Below are 19,327 nucleotides of genomic sequence, written 5' to 3' on the forward strand. Positions count from 1 at the left end.
AGTATTTCCTGGGATCAGCTCCAAATAAACTATGTGCCTTTAAATCTTGCCTTAGAGCAACCTTCTGGGGCACCCAATCAGATACTTAATTTTCTCAGGTGTAAAATGAAAATGTTATCTGCTGTACCTATCCCCATGGTTATTGCGAGCATCAAATGTAGTGATACATGTACAAGTGTTTGAAAATTAGGAAATACTAAATGAATTAATATAGTTTAATCATTATTGTTGCTGTTACTATTGTGCGTTTCAAAGTTTAATTTAAGCATATAAAATATTAGCAACTACAATTCTTTAGCCATGTCCTAAAGAGAAAAAGAATACCTGAGCAAAATTATGTAGGATGGGAAGCTACTGATAAGGGGTGAAGAGTTGGCACCACAGGATGAAAAGAACTTTTAAACTACTACACAATACCACCCAACACCCACATAACCCTCTCCCCCAAATGACAGATGTCAAAGACAAACGATCAGAAAAAGGAAAAGAGGCTTTTCCTTATTGTCTCATATCTTTCTCAGGAAGAATATTTTTTCATCTTTTCTTTGTATGGAAGGTGCCTTTTCACTGAATTATAAATTCACAGGGCAGAGACGGTATTTAAATCTTTTTGTAAAGTTCTTTTAAAAGTGAATCATGTTATTCAAATGTTCAGAAAAATAAGACAGGCTCATTTTACTAACCAAAGACAGACAGATGGGGGACGGACAGAAGGAAGAATTTAAGAGGCAGCAGTTGAACATAGGAGTGCCTTCTCATCACTCAAAGTCAATTTGAATATTAAGGTAGGAAATGAAAGACTCTGAATCCTGTGCATTACCTCCCAAATTAAAATAAAAATATGTCAGAAAGTTCTCAGAAGAAAAGTTGTCTAGCCAGACGTTTCTGTTGCTTTATATACTGTACCATGTTTGGAAAACTGTTTAGAAAAAGTAAAATGAAGTCTATAGATTCTAGAAGTAAAATTATGGAGAGGAAGCCATGTAAAGATGTAGCCTGTTTTGTGCTACTATAACAGAATCTCACAGACTGAGACATTTATAGTGCACAGGAGGTCTACCACCCCACTTCAGAGTTGTGGAGGCTAGGAACTCCAAGATCAACCATCTTGTGAGGACTTACATCATTCCATGACAGAAGGCAGAAGAGCAAGAAAGGGCAAGCGTGTGGGTAAAAAATGGCCATTACTCATGCAACCTCTGCAGTAGTGAATTAATTTCCAAAATAACAGCACTAATCCTTTCATGAGAGCAGAGCCCTCATGTTCTAATCACCTCTTAAAGATCTCACATCCCAATGTTGCCACATCAGGAATCAATTTTCCAACATAAGGCCTTTGGGGAAAACATGCAAACCACAGCACTGCATGCTGCAGATTAGATGTTTGGGTTGCACACCCCAAATTCGTAAGTTGAAATCCTAACCCCTAAGATGATGATTTTGGGAGGTGGGACCTTTGGGGGGTAATTAGATAACGAAGGCTGCTTTTCAAGAGTAGAATTACTGTCCTTATAAAAGAGATTCCAGAGGGTTCCCTTACCCTCCACCACATGAGAACACAGGAGAAGACAGCTGCTTATGAACCAGAAAGCAAGCCCTCACCATATGCCAGTTCTGCCTGTTGCTTGATCTTGGACTTCTGATTTCCAGAACTGTGAGAAATAAGTTTCTGAAGCTGTAGTCTATAGCATTCTGTTATAGCAGCCTGGAAAGACTAAGACATGCTAAGAAAGAACTGCGCTCAGTCATATGTTTAATAACCTAAAGAGATATGAAAGCAAATGCCAAAACAATTTATTCACATCCCAGGCTAATGTAATTATATCTTGCTAACTAAATGAGTTTTATTAAGCAAATGAAGAGCCAAGCACTTCACTTCAGTTTTGTCACACTGTAATTTTCTTAGATTTTAATCGATTGTGACCACTTTGCCCCAGTACTGAACATACCATAGTGAAAATTTAGTTTTAGCCTGTAGTTCACTGCCATGATAAAATGATGGTCTTTTGTAATTGTTAATGATTTCAGTGAAATTTAGCCCATTACAAGGATCCTACTGCACAGAATGAGGTCTGTCATTGGAGTCACAACATGTCCCATAAAAAATATTTTGAGATGTTAAAATAGGCATATTTACAATTTTGTAGCTCTCTACATGTTTACTGGGAGGTGACAATTAAGAATTGTCCTCTAAATATGTTCCCACAAAGGTTTTTGTTGCTCCTTATTTACATATAGACTTTCTTTATAATCTTTGGCTCTTAAAACATATTGTAGTTTTCAATTTTATACTGGATTTGGGGAGTCTTTTTTTTTTTTCTGATCCCATAATACTTAGCCAATGTTGCTAGTGTAGCACTTGCCGCACTGTATTATAGATAGTTGCAGAAGTGACTGTCACCTGAACTGTACTGTGAGTTCCCAGAAGGCAGTAACCTTCATTTTTGACTGTCACATTCCCTGGCATTTGGACAGTGTTCAATAAAGATTTGGTGATTCGATCAAATAGACACAATGCAGTGTGTTCATACTAAATGTGCTTGCTGGTTAAGTTGTTATTTATTATGTTATAGTTAAAATTCTTATGAAAGAATTATCCATCCAGAAAGGTATAATCTCATTGGGGTTGAAAATAATTTAGTTCTTCAATATAATTGTCTTTTAAAAGGTCTTGTCATCTAATAGTTTATTGATTTTTTTTATTTTTGGTGGGACAAAAATTTTTTTTATTTTTGGTGGGGTTTGAACTCAGGGCTTCATACTTAGAAAGCAGGCACTCTACCACTTGAGGCACACCTCCAGTCCATTTTGCTCTGTCTTTTTGGAGATGGGGTCTTGTGAACTATTTTCTTGGACAGGTCTCAAACTTTGATCCTCTGATCTCAGCTTCCCAAATTGCTAGGATTACAGATGTAAGCCACTGTGCCCAGCTTCTTATTGATTTTAAATATTTTCCTTCTGAAAATTAGAAATGTGTCTTATTTTTTGAACAGATTTTCACATTGCCAAGGAAAAACTGTAATATGTAAGACCACTTTTACCTGATGTGTAAGAGTTCCTAACTTATGATTTATTCAAGAGAAGCCACTGATTTAAATAGGAAAAGGAATTGAATAAATGTTTTTAAAAATCCCAACTGTTGAAAAATTCTGTAATATAATCTAAAATAAATATACCAGCTTAACTTCTCCTTACAAAAAGGAAGCTAGTAGGTTTAAAAACCATCTGCAGAATAAATATTTATGGAGAAGAATGACAACTTGACTTATCGAGAACATTGGCACACATTTTCTTAGTTAATGTTTGATGAAGCACTTCCACTTACGATTCTTCTGTGAACTAAAAGGAGAGTTTCATTAACTATTTTCCAAAGATAATGAGGTCATGATCCTTTTCCAGATGTTTCACTTGTCAAATAATTGTGAGCTTTCTTCCAAATCTCCCTGGTTGTTTGATTCCTATTTCATTGTTTATTGAGCAGTGATTTATAAAGATGTAGAGAAGCAGAAGCCAGATGGATGATAGGGATCTGCTGTATTTCACATGGATCCAAGGTACAAAATCAAGATTTTGAGATTTTTGATTTTGAGACTCTCGGCATTATTATAAATTCAAAAGTGTATTTACTAATCTAAAAAGTGGAAACTGGTAATCTCCTGAAGCAGTGTATATGAATACACAATAAACAATACCCTTTATGTGTTTGTATATAGATGGTTGCACATATGTGTGTGGAAATGTGAAGTGTTATCTATTTTCTTACTTCTGAAGATTCTTGTTTATGGTCAATCCAGCCAACAACTTCACAATGTTAAGGCATAATTTTACCTTACCAAAAATGTAGAAAATTGAAGTTTTTTACTAAAGTGTAACCATCTCAGGTGTGGATAGAGATACTTTATTGTTTTTGTACTGAAACATAGGTACATTTGCAACTCTGTCTTCAAAAGGAACTGAAGAACACAGCTTTTTGCAGAATTTTTCGTGGGGAAGGAGACTTGGAATTTTGCTTAAGAGTAGACTAATTTAATTTTATTTTCCATTATTCCAAAACACAGCACTGACATTCCACAACACTAGTTATGGATGTACTGAAAAAACTACATTGCAAAATAATAATGAATAAGTTAGTGATCACAATAAATGTAACAGCAACCATGATAATCAGGCTAACATTTACCAAGGACTGTTGTGAATACTTTAGTAGTGGTTCATTTTCTTCCCTATTTGACCTTATGGGGAAGGTACGTACTAGTATTCACCCCATTTTACAGATGAGAAACTGAAAAGGCACAGAAATTTTGGCAACTTGCAAAATTTCACACAGCTAGGAAAGGATAGAGTGGGATAGAAACTGAAACAGCTGGACTCCTGAGTGATTGGTACTACACTATTTAATAGTGTGTGCTAGGTGATATGAAAACATTGAGCTATTTGTTTTTCATCTTGGTACTGCCAGTGCTTCCCAGAATTGCTTCCCTATCTGTCATTCAGGCCTATTCACTTTGACTGTGTTGTTCCTAATTTTGACAGACTAAGAGAAGTTATAATTAACAACAGCTACCTAGTCATAACCAAAAGTAACAGGAATTATTTTGCAACCTTTTTGTCATCGTTAATTTGTTTGACCAACTTATTTCCATCCCTTAGAAATGAATGAAAATGCTCCAGGGTTATTAATCAAAGTTTAATTGCGAGGTATAGGGAAGTACCCACATTCCAGCCACTGAGTGTTAGTTACTAACAGTTCACAGTTGTCCACTCTTTTGAGAAAGGAGGCTACTTTCCTTGGGACATTCCCCACCCACGCAGCAAGCAGGTAATGATTTGCTGGTTTACAGAATACAACATTCCCTCCTTCCCTTCACTAAACTGCAGTGTTCAGCTAAGCACACATCCTTGCTTAGCTTTCTTACCTTGCTCTCTCCTTTTCCTTCCTTCCTTTTCTCCTGAGAATGCTGTCTTAATAAATCACTTTTATAAGTATTCTTTTCTTTGGTTTTGCTTCTAGGGAATCTAAGCCAAGATGGATGGCACTAGAACTGCTCCTAGAAACAAAGATGAGATGGTGGAGGGTGGACAGCAATAAGGCTTCTATCACTGGTGGTAGTGACTGATAGTGTGATTGGTAAGATCAGGGAGCCAAGCAACTATGTTCCATGGGCCAAATCCAATTTTCTTCTTTCGTTAAATAAAGTTTTATTGGAACACATTCATTTGTGTATTTTCAAACAGAATTGAGTATTTGAGACAGAGACCATGTGGTATATAAAGCATAAAATATCTAATATGTGCTCCTTAAAGGGCTTTGAGAGGTAAGGAGAAATTAGAGCACTAAAGATTATATATTTGGTTGGTTCTTGCTAAATACCACTGAAGCATTGAGATGAAGTGATAGAATCTGTCATTTATCTATTGTTCTGCATCAGATTACCATAAATTTAGAAGCTTAAGTGGGCGCCAGTGGCCACCTATGTAATCCTAGCTACTCAGGAGGCAGAGACAGGAGGATCTTGGTTTGAAGCCAGCCAGGGAAAATAGTTTGTGAGATACTATCTTAAAAATACCTAATACAAAAAAAGGGCTGGTGGAGTGACTCGAGGTGTAGGCTCTGAGTTCAAGCCCCGGTATCGCAAAAAAAAAAAAAAACCCACACTTATCTTCCTGCATTGCCTTAGCTAGATCATCTACTTTAGAATACTTTATAAGGCCACAATCAAGGTGTCATCTAAGTCTGAGGTCTCATTAGAAGGCTCAACTGAGGAAGTATCCCCTTTCAAGCTCATGTGATTGTTGACAGGATTCAATTACTTTTGAGTTGTTGACTGACAACTCAAAAAAACTGACAGTTTTTTGCCACATGAGCCTTTTCAAAATGGCAGATTCATTAATCACAACCAGCAAGGAAAAGATTCTACTAGAAAGTGACAATCTAATGTAGTCTAATTGTGGAAGTCACATTCCCTAACTTTGGCCACATTCCGTTGGCTAAGCGCAAGTCACAAGACAATGTCCATTTTCAAGGGAGTGGATTATACAATGCCACACCACTGGAAGGCATTCATTTTTTGGGAAACAGTCTTGACTTTGCATGCCACACAGGCTCAGAGCTATCATTCAAAATGTAAAGCAAATTGTGAGAGCCAGGAAGTTTCATTAGCAACATTTAAAGAGACTCATCTGCTTTAGTTAGAAGCTAGACAGATTTAAAGATCAGGCTCATGCCTTATTTGCAAAGTCAAAGAACTTTAAAGAAAGCTAAATTCTTGCATAGGTAAGTGTAAGATGTGCCAAACTCAGAGTTTAGAAAGAAATGGAGTAACACCAAAAGATTTGGGAGCGAGATATCAGGCTAAATGATAAACTTAAATCTGCATATTCCTCTAAATACTTTTGACTAATAGAAGTAGCTAATAAGCCCCCTTTCTCTTGTTGGAAGAAAGATCCTCTTTCATGAAAACTCTGCTCAAATGAGGCGGGTGCCTTACAAAACAATCCAGGATCTACCTTACTTTTCTTTGTAGAAGTCAGACTGATAATTCAGGCCACATCTCAGCATATCTCATCCAGAGAAGCAATGGCCTGATAAGGAAGGAAATGAGCTACAGTTTTCAACAAAGTTCCAGAAGTTGGCTGCATGAATGCTCAAAAAGTATTCCTGAGGGTCCTAGATTAAGATAGGCAGAAAATAAAGCTAAGGATTTGACAGTTCACCAATATAGTGTTATTCTGTTGTGACACAAAGCTTAGCATCCCAACCAAGTTCTGCATAATGGGCCTGATATAAGACCTGGATAGCTCTTGAAAGTGTGGAAAAAATGATGACAAACTTGAAACAAAGTAGAGATTTTGACATTGTATTAATAGATTGTGGAGAAAGGAACAAAGGCAGCCAAAAAATAAGTATCAAGAATGGGTCCATTATGTAAGAATGAAAAATCCATATGTCACTGTGTTCTTCAGGAGGACTTGGAGGACATCCTGTTTATTAGCATTAGGAGGAATTTGCTGAAGAGAGAAGTTTCAACATCTTGGAAAGGCACAGTTCTTCTGAGGCCAGGACTGGTAAGAGATTCTGTTAAAAGAACAGGGATACATTGCAATAAGGGAAAGGGGAGGATTCCAGATTAACAGGGGTCATGGGGAAGCACTTAATTTTCAGAAGTGAAGTGAGTGTAAGCATCACAGAGGGAAGCTTGGCTGGAATGGCTTGCTATGCAAGCACAGGTGGGAACTGTCTACCTTAAAGTATCTTAGAAATGACTGTGTTGGAACCATTTGAGATGAGGAAAATGGTCTGCTGCTTGATTGTGATGATGGCTACGTGAGTGTATACAATTGATTTCACCCTAGGAATCAAAAGTTAGAAATAAGAAAGTCTCTACTCACCATTACTCACAGTGAGCCATCCCAGGTTTCATGAGTCTAGAGGTCCTAAGTTGCAGAGGAAAGGAAACTTACCCCAGTGGATAAAGCAAGAGTCACAGTAAATTACAAACTATGGCTATTGCTAAATTACTTTGAGTTCCTCTTCCCAGGAGACTACCATGCACAAAAAAGTTATTATATTGGCACAGTAAATGACCTGATTATCATGAGGAAGCAGAAATGCAGCTACATGGGGGAGGCAGGGAACAATGTGTTTGTCACTCAGGTGACCAGTTGGGCCACCTCCTGGTACTCCCCTGCCTTGTTTAACTAGAATGAGTAAGTGCACAACCTGATTAGGGCATGGCAACCAGGTGCTCGGACTCTAAAGGATGAGAATTTGATTTACCTCTCCAGGCAATCCGCCTAGACCTACAGAAGCACTAGCCCATCAGGAGCAATACTAAAAAAGGGTGGAGAGGATAAATGACAAGCATGCAGTGGCCTTGGAACAGACTGCAGCAGGAGTCTACTTACCCTTATCTTACACTTTAGGCAAGACATGTGAGTAAGCAGAACCTGGAAGCAGCTGTGCCTAGATGGAGCAAGCGCTATGCAAGAAGCGGGAGGGTATGAACAATGCCAGGGAGGGACTGCAGCAGTGGTTGTCATCCCTCCTACTCCCCAGCTGCCATGAGGGCTGCACCCTTCTCAAAGATTTTCCTTCAGCTGAACACAGCTGAGAGTTAGCCTTCCTGGGATGAGGGACTAATCTTGTGGTTTAATGTATGTTCTATCACTCCTCAAAGGACCAGCCTACTGCCAGTTTTCAGCCTGACCATATCATTCTGAAGCTCTCTTCTCCTGTCTCTTCTGCTCCTTTTGTTCTCCTTTCTGAAAGCATTCCCTTGATAAAACTTTTACAGAAGAATTTCAATTTCTGGCCCTGCTTCTGGGGTTTCTGAATGTAGCACTATCTCTTACTATTAACTATCCTGAAAACTGCTTTTGCTACCCATATTGCTCTGAACCAAACCTGAGTATATACACATGAAAGGTAGTATAAATTGAGGTTGCCACTTTTGTTTATCATTTTTACCTCCTAAAATCTCTCTTTAATTTATTATCACAGCAAAGGCTTTCACTCATTTTCAACTCTCATCCTCACTCTAACTGATGTAAATTATTCTACTCTTGTCACTCTCCAAGCCATCCTCTATACTGATCCAAGCTATTTTTTAAAACACGATCTTTATCATGTAACTTTCCTGCTTAAACATTTTGGTGATTTTCCATTGCTTCCTGGATGAAGTTTCTGCTCTTTAGCATAACATACAAGGCTTTGTTTGTTGGGATGCAATTTGGAGTGGGACTATAGTAGACTTTTCCTCCTGCTACACAGCCTGTGTACCATGTGCTAACAGTCATACTCAACATTCCCTGGATAAGACATGCTCTGGTTTGAATCCATACTATTTCTTCTGCCTGGGATGGCCACTTCTTCCCTTTTAGCTTGTAAGTGTTCTTACTGATACTGTAAGATGCAGCTTATTTGTCAGCTTTTCTGTAAAACTGTTATTACCATCCCAGCACTTTTTTCCAAATTCAAGTCAGAATTAATAATTCCTTCTTTGGGGTCCTATATAGCACTATGATGTTATGTGCTTGTCATATTTTTTTTTGCTCTTGTTTATCAACATGTCTTTTTCCCCTCATGTGACTGAGTATTTCAAGAGCCATGTGGTTTGTCTTTGTGTATTTAATACTATTACATGGCTTTGCATAGTACTCTCATAAAAATGTGTATTAACTAAATGAAGAAATTCATGGCCTGCCAAGTTGGTCAGTTATGCCCAGTTCCTGTCTTCAGTCATTTTCCTCTCATTAGATTTTGAAGCTAAAATGTCTTTGGATAAGCTTCTGTTTATGTAGTCTAGTGATCCGTCATACCTGCAGTCCAGCATTGCATAAGATACCATAACTATCTCCTTTTTGTCCATATGCATTCATGCTCCCTGGGATTTGTAACAAACAAGAGCTGAGAACTAAACTTTCAAGTGGCAACAACAGGCCTAACACTTACCTGGGTGACACAGATGAAACCCTTCATTGTATCTCTCCTGGAAGGTGGAAGGAAATGAAGTGAAAGAGCACAAATCTCTTTAAAGCATATAAACACCCCAACTACTGTACAACTTATTTATACTGTAGTCACTCTGGATATCATTTGAATTGGTCACTGTTTCTGATTCATTTAGATTTATTAATAAGAAAAGGAAGCTTTTCAAGTTTTCAGTTTTTCCTAAATTTTTCATTACTTTATATTTTTAAAGGGCTTCCAGCATTAGGAAGTTCAGATAAACATACTTAAGAACAAAGCTCCAGTATATTACTAGAGATTGTATTAGTGATCCTGGATTAAACCAGGAGGTAAAAATGATTATAAAAGGTTCTGCATTAAAGGCAAGCCAATGGTTAATGTGGCATAAAACCTGGTTATGGGAATCTGACCTGATAATATTTGTCTTTTTTCCTCTAGCCACATTCTCAGCCTCAGCTCCTCTGTCTCCCTCTGCCTTCAAAGGAAATGAGGGAAGGCGCACAATAGAAGAATTGGTCTGATTATCCCTCTGTTTGGAAATGGGTAAAGATTATGGATATGTTTTCTTCTTTCTGTGCGTTGGACTATATAATCTCAATTACTTCAAGCAAAACCTCCTACCCAAGCTTGTGCACAGATTGGGACTACCAAAATTGCATAAAATTGGAAACAAGATATTAATAATAATCCATAATGATATAGCATAATAGAATACACATTTATTTTCATTGGCTTTAGCTGGTACAATAAAAAAAGTAAATTAGTTTAGGGGTTTAAATTTTATATTTATTATATTCTGACCATTCTGTTTTCCCTCACCACTTTATAAGTGGGGCAGTTAAAAAGAGTACCGTGTTTCCTGTTCTGCTACAGCATATTGTTGCCCCTTTAAATGTGTTTGTGTATTTGTGAATGTGTGTATGTGTGTATGTGCATTCATTATGTTAACCAAAATTTGAAAATGAGACTAATTCTAAAGGCCAAAAGAATGAATTAGCCTGACGTGGTAATTAAAAGAACACATATGAAGTATTAACAGGAACCACTGTTGGCTGCCTCGTTCCAGCCCAAAATGAAAAGACAAGCACACTAATCCTGCATCACCTACGAAAATGATGTCAGGAAATGTTTTCTCAGAGTCAGCGACTGGTCAAGACTTACATCAAGTTAAACAAAATAATGAAGGATCAGGGATTCTAGAAGGGCCAAAAGTTCGAGCTGAAGACCTTTAACCCCTCTGTCTGCAACACATAAGAATATTTCCTGTTTGTTTGATATGTGCTTATCATCTGAAAGGAAAGCATTTATAAGGACTAAGTCCCCTGTCCCTACTCTCCCTGTTGGGGGATATATTCCACAGAAGTGAATCAATACAGTTTGAACAGCAACAATGACAAAAATTCCAGATAGACCTAGCTATCAAAAGTTATATCTTATTAAACTTCCAAGATATTTGGAGTTTTTCTGTATTGTAAAAGAATTATATATAACTATATTTGAATTCAATTAAGGTTAGTTTGCTATTTAAAATGTCTTTAATAAAGACTCCATTTCCCTTATGAGAGCCAAATTAGCTCACGTGGTTTGGTGTTTGCCAACCAAAACTGGTGGCAATAACGATAACTGTAGGCTTGACCTTAGAAAATCAGTTTAGTTTGAGCAATTTCTGCCCACAAATATAAAAGATTGCAGGTAAGTAACATGTAGGTATTTCCATCATGACTAAAAGAGCTTGGAAATATAGAAAGCATAAAGAAGCTTTTAAATTAATTGAATGATTTAGTAAGCCTTCAGCATCAGTGGCTTGTCATTATTTTTAGCCAGCTCTTAGACTTGACTTGCCAATGCCCTGAGAAAACAGAGCAAGAAACTTGAACACAAACCTTTCAAGCAGGAAACTCTAGAGTTTATAAGTGGCAATGAATGACATTTCCCCAGGAAAATCTTGGAAATTACCAATGTTGTATTTTTTATTAATCCATGTTTAACCTGAAGCACAAAATCTAGCTCCCCTTTCTTCTTGTCCTCAGAATTCCTGTACCAACTGTACTCTGTTGAAGTTTATATGACAGTCCATTTCAACACTTTTGTTTAGTTAAATGGAAGTACATCACTTTTAAAGAAAAGCCCTATTGCCAAAAAATATAAACAGCCCTAACTTTGATTAATATAAATATTTTAAAACCAGAACATTCTGTTACATCTTACAAAAACAATTCTGGTGGAGCTGATGAGAAAGCAAAAGTGCTTTCCTAGGTTAGATGACTCCAACAAAATACAGCTGCAGAACAAAATTTTAAGTAAATATGACTTGTCTGTCTTTTCAGAGGGGTATGGTATTTACTTAAATGGAGTTACTTTAGAGTACTTTATGTTTCATTAGTAAATATAAAAGGGTTTTTTTTGGTAGTTTTATTTCTGAAGTGTCTAAATTTAAAATAGCACTAAAATTATTCCCCATGCCCAGTTTAGGTTTATTTGCTAATAAGCCACGGGAGAAAGATGTATAGATGAATAGAAGAAAAACGTTGACAGCAAAAGCGAGGTCTGGAGGATGAAGTTCGTTTATTAGGCCCCGTTTGTCATGAATGGCCTGCTGCACATATAAAAGCAAATCCCTCTACCTTAGAAGATTAATTCTGAAGGAGGCACTCTTAGGTCAAAGTACACATGAGCGGTGCCTAATCTCAGAGAAATCAGGCTATTTTCTCACAGCAATTAAACAGAGGTCTGGGGTTTCACCCACAGTGTATTTAAACACAGGATACAATTAAACCCCAAAGTATTAATATCTTTGCTTTGCAAAATTGCCCAGGAAATAGATTTTGCCCTCTCTCAAATGAAATGCAAGTCAAATTAGGAGAATAACTTGATTCTTAGCTAAGTTGCTTGAAATAAGGGTGTCGGATTCTTTTCTAATTGCAAATGTCTTGTAGACATAAATACAGTTCTTACTTTACAATAGGGTAAGAGTTATAAGCTTTCTAGTTCCTTTTATCTAAATAGAACATCTTCAACATTTGCTTGAAAATGAATTGGTTTCATACTGTAATTAAATTCATGACTCAGTATATGTTAAAAATCAACTCATTATAAAAATCTGAGGACTTAACTCTTTACCAAGATATCATAACTGGGGAACTTAGCAACCAATGTGTAGAGTAAAAAAAAAAAAATAATAAAATAAATGTAAATCTTTTTTTTTTTCATTTTTCTTTTATTATTCATATGTGCATACAAGGCTTGGTTCATTTCTCCCCCCTGCCCCCACCCCCTCCCTTACCACCCACTCCCCCCTCCCCCTCCCCCCCCAATGCCCAGCAGAAACTATTTTGCCCTTATTTCCAATTTTGTTGTAGAGAGAGTATAAGCAATAATAGGAAGGAACAAGGGTTTTTGCTGGTTGAGATAAGGATAGCTATACAGGGCATTGACTCACATTGATTTCCTGTGCGTGGGTGTTACCTTCTAGGTTAATTCTTTTTGATCTAACCTTTTCTCTAGTACCTGTTCCCCTTTTCCTATTGGCCTCAGTTGCTTTAAGGTATCTGCTTTAGTTTCTCTGCGTTAAGGGCAACAAATGCTAGCTAGTTTTTTAGGTGTCTTACCTATCCTCACCCCTTCCTTGTGTGCTCTTGCTTTTATCATGTGCTCATAGTCCAATCCCATTGTTGTTCAAAGGAATCTCTTTCTATAGAGGTTTTTCTTGGAGTGATTTTATTCATATACTCATTTCAAGCAAAGAGCTAATCTTCTATGGGAAATCATTGCGAGTTTATAAAACACTGCTTCACAAAGAAAAAATAAAAGGTGAAATATAAAAACAGCAAAACAACTTTTATTTTCATGCATCAGGTCCCTAAAGGCAAACATTTTAATAGTACAAAAGTTATATTAAATAAACTACCACTTTTATTCAGTTCTAAAAAAAAATAACCCTCTGGTACTAAAAGATGTTTGCCTCTATTACAATTATTGCTACTTCCCTTTTGTCTACATATCAGATTAACTTTCCATTTTATTGCCAAACCAAATTCTCTTTGGCTTGTTTTTTAGGGAATAATAGGGAGGGAAGTTGGTGTTGGAATAGGAAAAGATAAATCAATAGTTTTTTTGTTTATATACCTGAATCAATAGTTCTTTCTTTTGTGTAGGAGTTTCTAGCAAGACTTTTCTTGTTGTATAGTATAACAAGATATTCAGTATGAAATCCTATAAACCACAACACACGGACATGTTCTTATAAATTAATAAAAGTAAAAAAATGAAGCAAAATAGAATGTCCAGATGCAGGTGTGTATGTGCTCTGCACCCTCTCCATTTTATGCCCTGTTCATGATTGCTGATGCATTTTCCCACCTGACACTCCATCGCTGCTTTCAAGAGGAGCTGAGTTCTTTAGGTAAAGTGCACAGTCAATGTGTCTTTGAAGCAATGCTATAAATAGTCTGGGCACTTTTTTTGATGTGTGGTGGGCTATGTGAGAAGGCATGCAATCTGAGTTTTACCAAGGATTGTTTGAGTAGGGCCAGTGACTTTAATGGTACTTCTTCCTGACATCATGGGCAAATTGGCCTATTCTGTAACCTTTAAAAGTGCAGCATATCCCAAAATGAGTTACTTATTAAACAAATGTTCTTTTTTTGAGTGCAACTGACCTTTAAATGATTATTTCTCAACACTTGCAACAAAGAGAATCTCACCTATCACCTTTACACTTTTGATGCTGCAGTGAGTGGATCATAACCTTTTCACAACACATAAGAAACCTGCTACACAACATGGAATTACAAACGCTAATGAGCACTTTTTGTTTTATTAAACTGTTGCAAAACACAGAAAATATGCAAAAGTATAAAAATAAATTGTTATTTTGATCAATCTGCAGCTGTTTAGAAAATATAACTCTAAAGCACCACAGAGTAGTTTACTTCCAAGAAAAGTTTTTTGTTCCCTCTCTCCCTCCCTCCCGTCCTCCTTCCTTTCTTTATTCTTTTCTTTCTTTTGTAAACAGTGTTGCTGTGTTACCCAGGCTGGCTTCAAACTCACAATCCTCCTGACTCAGAGTGTTGTGATTACAGGTGTGTGGGCTGTTAAAGACAGTTTTTACTGAAGTTTTCTCCATTTTTTTTTTTTTTTTGGTGGAACTGGGGTTTGAATTCAGGGTTTCAGGTACTTGCAAAGCAGGTGCTCTACTGCTTGAGCCACACCTCCATTCTCCCCTTATCTTCTGAGGCGTGAAAAAGCATCGTCTTTAGGCTCAGAGCTTATACAATATTTGCAGGCAATTTGAGCTAACCCTGCACATACCTAGCCTGGTACCCCTTTCCACTGACTGGAAGGAAAAGCTTTTGAAACACTGGAAGTATTGGTGGAGTATTTATCTTTTAATGTTAGGGATTTTAAAATGGTGCTTTCCTCAGAAATGAACACCTTTGTAGAGATGTAATGAGTATCATCAAGTTATGGTTATTTTTAATTAAGTGGAGATAGTAATTATGAACTGTATTCTTCAGGAATCAAATCAAATCTTGCACATATTTAGGAAAGCTAATGCTCTTCACAAGAGTAAAGAGATCCATGTCCCTGTGGTCTTCTCAGGAACAGATAACCTAGTTTACACTTTAGCAGAGCTGTGGAATCTGAGAGAGATTTCATTAGCCTAAATATTTTTCCTCTTAAAGGAAAGTGATATTTCAATGTTGAGAAGTTCCAAGAAATTTTTTTTTATCTAGACAATTTAAACACTCTAATAAGCTGGGAGTCCATATTTTATAGACATTTTCCTATAACCTTAAGGTACAAATACCTGCTTAGGTTCAGGAAAAAACATTTTTTTTGCAAAGTTGGCCTTATTTTTAAAATACTGTTTTAGATAGATGTTGGACTCAAAAGTTTTAAATATCAACCTTTTATAAAATAAAAAGTCGTACTTCATTTGTGTGTTCTCATTTTCATTTGTTCCACATGAACATTTCAGAATGAATTCCAGAAAAGTCTGAGAAATTTTTCTCAACTAATAAAAACTGTTTTCAAAATGCTCACTTACGATTTCCTTTTCGGCTCTGATCGGTAATATTTTGTAGCGCATGAGGAACAGCCACAGGCTTCATCAGCTAAATCAAAATTAATGTTCTTTGGAAAAATTGAGTTCTAAAAGGAAAAAAAAAAATAGCAGAGGTATGACCTATTGGGCTCCTGTTAGTTTAATTTACAAAAAGGAAAATCAGTTATTTGATTGGCCTGTAATCGCAAAGAAAAATACATGGACCTCAAGACTAAACCAGTTCACTGTCAAGGCTTCCTGGGTCCTACTCATTAATTGTGGCTGCTGACAAACAACAGATGGAAATGAACAATGCTGGATAAAATAATCATCAAGGGCTTCTATGTCTGTAAACTATTTAAATTCTTGATGTGAATATTTATAGTGAGTGATGCTCTTTTAACATGTACCATATTTCAGCCAGCTCTCAACACAAGCTGCCTTCAAAAACCCCAGACACCCTTGACCTCTTTTCATATCCACCTTTCACTTTGGCTCATCAAGGTTCTCTTCTCTCTAATGCGCCCACCAGAAAGCTAGACCCCAGTGTTACCTGCTATTTCTCTAATGCCCACTCCATGTTTGACACCCCTTCTTAATAGTTCTGCTTCAATCTACTATCTGGCCTTTCAGAAGTAGCCCCCGGAAACGGTTGTGTTTATTTTGCCCTTTTCAAGACAATGTGAAATCAGCATGGGCCTGCCTCCTCCGGGTGAGTGAACCCACCCTGTCTGCAAGCACAGATATCACTTTGGCCACAGATGTGACTGGTTAACTGTACAAGCAAGGAGAATAAATCCACATAACAATACTTCATTCACCAAGGAAATCTGCAGTGGATTACAGCTTCTCTATGGTTAAGTCTGGTCTTAATTTACTGCTTTTATTCAGTTTTCAACCACAAACGAGCCCCTTATGAGGCATTCACTATGCAGAATTGACAACTCTTTTTATCTACTTGAAAAATATTTTTGGATAATAATTTAGGGTTACAAAATATTTTAAGCAGTTTGAATAGTTATATTCTTTCAATGCTCAACAATGCAGTATCCCCTGTAAAAATGGAATGCCAGACAATCTGGTAATTTTACATACAGTATTTATAACAACAGAGCAATTTGGCTGTATAGAAACACAAATAAAAAAAAAACTGCATATTTCATAGGAAGTCTTTTAAAGATTTTTTTTAAGCACTTAAATTGAATCTCAGGAGAAAATCAGTTTAGAACAGTGTCTATAGGCCCTAAAAATGGGTGAGAAAATAATTTTGGCAAGCACTGTATTTTATTTGTAGGTTAATATTTAAAATAGCATATTTCAAACACTCTTTAGAAGAAAAAAAGATAGTTCTTTTTGAGGGCACAAGGGAAAGTTCATATGCTGTTTATATTTTATACATGGAACCAAAATGTGTAGGCAGGTTTGTATTTTTTTCACCATCAACCATTTTCTCTTAATTTAATTCTGAATTAATGTCCTGGGTATGGAGTAGTTTTCAGGGACTGATTGCCAGTAACTGAAACTATTTTGGAAACCCCGAATAGGCTAAAAACATCATAGGCCTTTAATAAGTGGCAAGTGCCACTATCAGAGTTGTCATTTTAGGTGCACATCTTTTAGTTTGCCAACCGCTGACCCTGTAGCTGGAAATGGAACACATGTAAATGAGATGGAAGGCATTTTGTAAACAGACCATGCTTGATGTTTTTTGAGATGATAGAGTTGCTTTTGCCTTGCGTTAGATTAATTTAAGCTGTGGGTACACAAAGCTTTATTACTTTCCTCTTGGCAGAGCTGGAGTATATTCAGACTCATTGATACTAAGGGATTCTTCCCTTAGCAGAAAGAACCCCTCATAGATAAACAAAGGAAAACATGCAACTTTGGTACTTGCCTGCTTTCCTCATTAGCTGCTACACCATCTTAAGCAGGGAATGAGTATTTGGGGAAAAGCATCCTTGGCATTAATGGGAAAGGACATTGCTTTTACAAGGAAAAGGTGCTATATGATTTTCTAAAACATCTTTCTTCCGGTGCCATATGTAAATCATCTTTTAGAAAAACCCAAATTATGCCTGTGCTTCAGGGGGGAAAATTACATAAACATGCAATAGAAAAATAATGAACTGTGTCACTCTGCTTAGTTAAACAAAAAATTGCTTCTTTATAGACTCAAACTAGGTTTGATTTTCATCATAAAAACAGGTGGGGTTTGTTGGCTGTGTGTTGCTGCTGTTGGTTCGAGATTTTGTTGAGAAGAATTCGTAATATCATTCTTGTGATTTTAGAATTTGTCACTTTCTGCCTTTAATCTGGTAGCTAGATTTCATTGTCTTTATAGAGGTTCTAATGAAGGTATAAAAGAAAAGGTTAGAAAAGAGATAAATTAGGCAACAGTAGTATCAAATTCAAATGCCACTTAATATAATTCCTAAATCATTTATAGTAAAGTTGTTTCATTAACAAGATTACAACTACCTTCTGCTATTTATCTGAAACATATTAAAATAGAGATGAGAGCAACTGCAGGAGTGGATGATGGAGGTTTGGAATTATGACAGCAGCAATGAGTCAGCCCAGGCAAAAGTAGGTTCTAGTCACCAGCTGTAGCTCCATGATGCAATAGCTCAGAGAAACATTTTGTGTTTTCTTTCTGATCCCACTTGTACAAAATCCCATAATGTTCCTATGCCATTTACATTAGACCCTGTGTACTCCGACACTTGTCTCGTTTCTCCTTCATCTTCCTGCCAAGCATTATATGTGATGTGAGAGTGGGAGGGTCATTTAACAATGAATTTCCCTATTGTATAACTGTTACAAAGCTATCCAGCTCAATAACTTGTTGTTTTCTAAGTCACTGTGCAATTTCAAGGTTTTAATGGTCCTTAAAATATAATACCCTGTGTCATTTATTTTCCGAAGTGAAAGCTAGTGCCAGCCTTTGGAATTCATGTAAAAACAAGGGGTTCAATATGGTTTGAAGAGAGAATGAGAACTTGATTATCAATTAACCTACCTTGAATGCTTTCTTAATGGTTTGAGCCTTTTCTTACTGAATTTTTTTAAAATTCAGATTTATTCAAAAGAATCGAATAAAACATACATCCAAATTTTTCTATAGCACATTTGTTAGCATGAAACCCACACACAGTGAGGCAGGAAAGATTGAACATTTAAATAATTTAAAAATAAAGGTGTTTCTGGTTGAATGGTAGCAACATGAATTTTGTTTTTTCTCCTAGCACCTTGATGCTATAGGTGCAGGCACAGATTTGAAATGGGAGACCAGATACAATATATAATTATATATAATATATAATTCCCACATAGGATAATACTGGTTTGGGAAAAGTTTTCCTGTGTGAGTGCTGATTTGCAGAGTGAGATTTAGGAATAGAGACAAGCTAAAAGCATTTTTGCAGTTTGAAATCTTAGCTACAAAACAGAGCTGAGACTATCTGGTGAGCTGGCCAGTCAGTGCATCATCAAGAAGCCTAGAGAGACAACAGAGAAAACTTATCAACAAAGTCATATTGTTGGAAGACCGCAGGTAGCACACAGATTTAAAACCAAAGAGTAAAAGGACCAAGGACCCCAGGAGTAGAAGGGAATAAAAAAGGACATGCACCGTGTCAGAAAGATTGAGACTTTTCCAACTCAGTGGAAACACATGTCTCTCCCTTAGCAGTGTGATGCAGGGCACAAATGGCAGTTCCAAAAAGATAAAAATCCATGAAAGGTGTAAGAATTCCCAGAGTAGAACTAGAACTAGAACATTGCCGATGTCCCAAGCTGCTGACACTTGCTCA

The 19,327-nt window shown here is 36.7% G+C and overlaps 2 protein-coding genes across 5 annotated transcripts in view; one reads left to right on the top strand and one right to left on the bottom strand.

The window, feature by feature from the left end:
• Positions 1 to 19,327, bottom strand: part of Adgrl2 (adhesion G protein-coupled receptor L2) — a 620,387-nt gene that overhangs the window by 357,477 nt on the left and 243,583 nt on the right. For 3 of the 4 annotated variants that reach the window (XM_074079629.1, XM_074079627.1, XM_074079628.1), the window contains one exon: positions 15,519 to 15,622. The exons of the other annotated variant lie outside the window; for it this stretch is intronic. The gene's annotated coding sequence lies outside the window, so the exon portion shown is untranslated. The remainder of the gene's footprint in view (positions 1 to 15,518; positions 15,623 to 19,327) is intronic. 4 annotated transcript variants of the gene reach the window in all.
• LOC141424876 (uncharacterized) overlaps positions 1 to 19,327 on the top strand; it is a 229,931-nt gene that overhangs the window by 173,628 nt on the left and 36,976 nt on the right. The window lies entirely within an intron of this gene.

The sequence above is a fragment of the Castor canadensis genome, chromosome 7 (assembly GCF_047511655.1).
Source record: "Castor canadensis chromosome 7, mCasCan1.hap1v2, whole genome shotgun sequence".
Classification (NCBI taxonomy): Eukaryota; Metazoa; Chordata; class Mammalia; order Rodentia; family Castoridae; genus Castor; species Castor canadensis.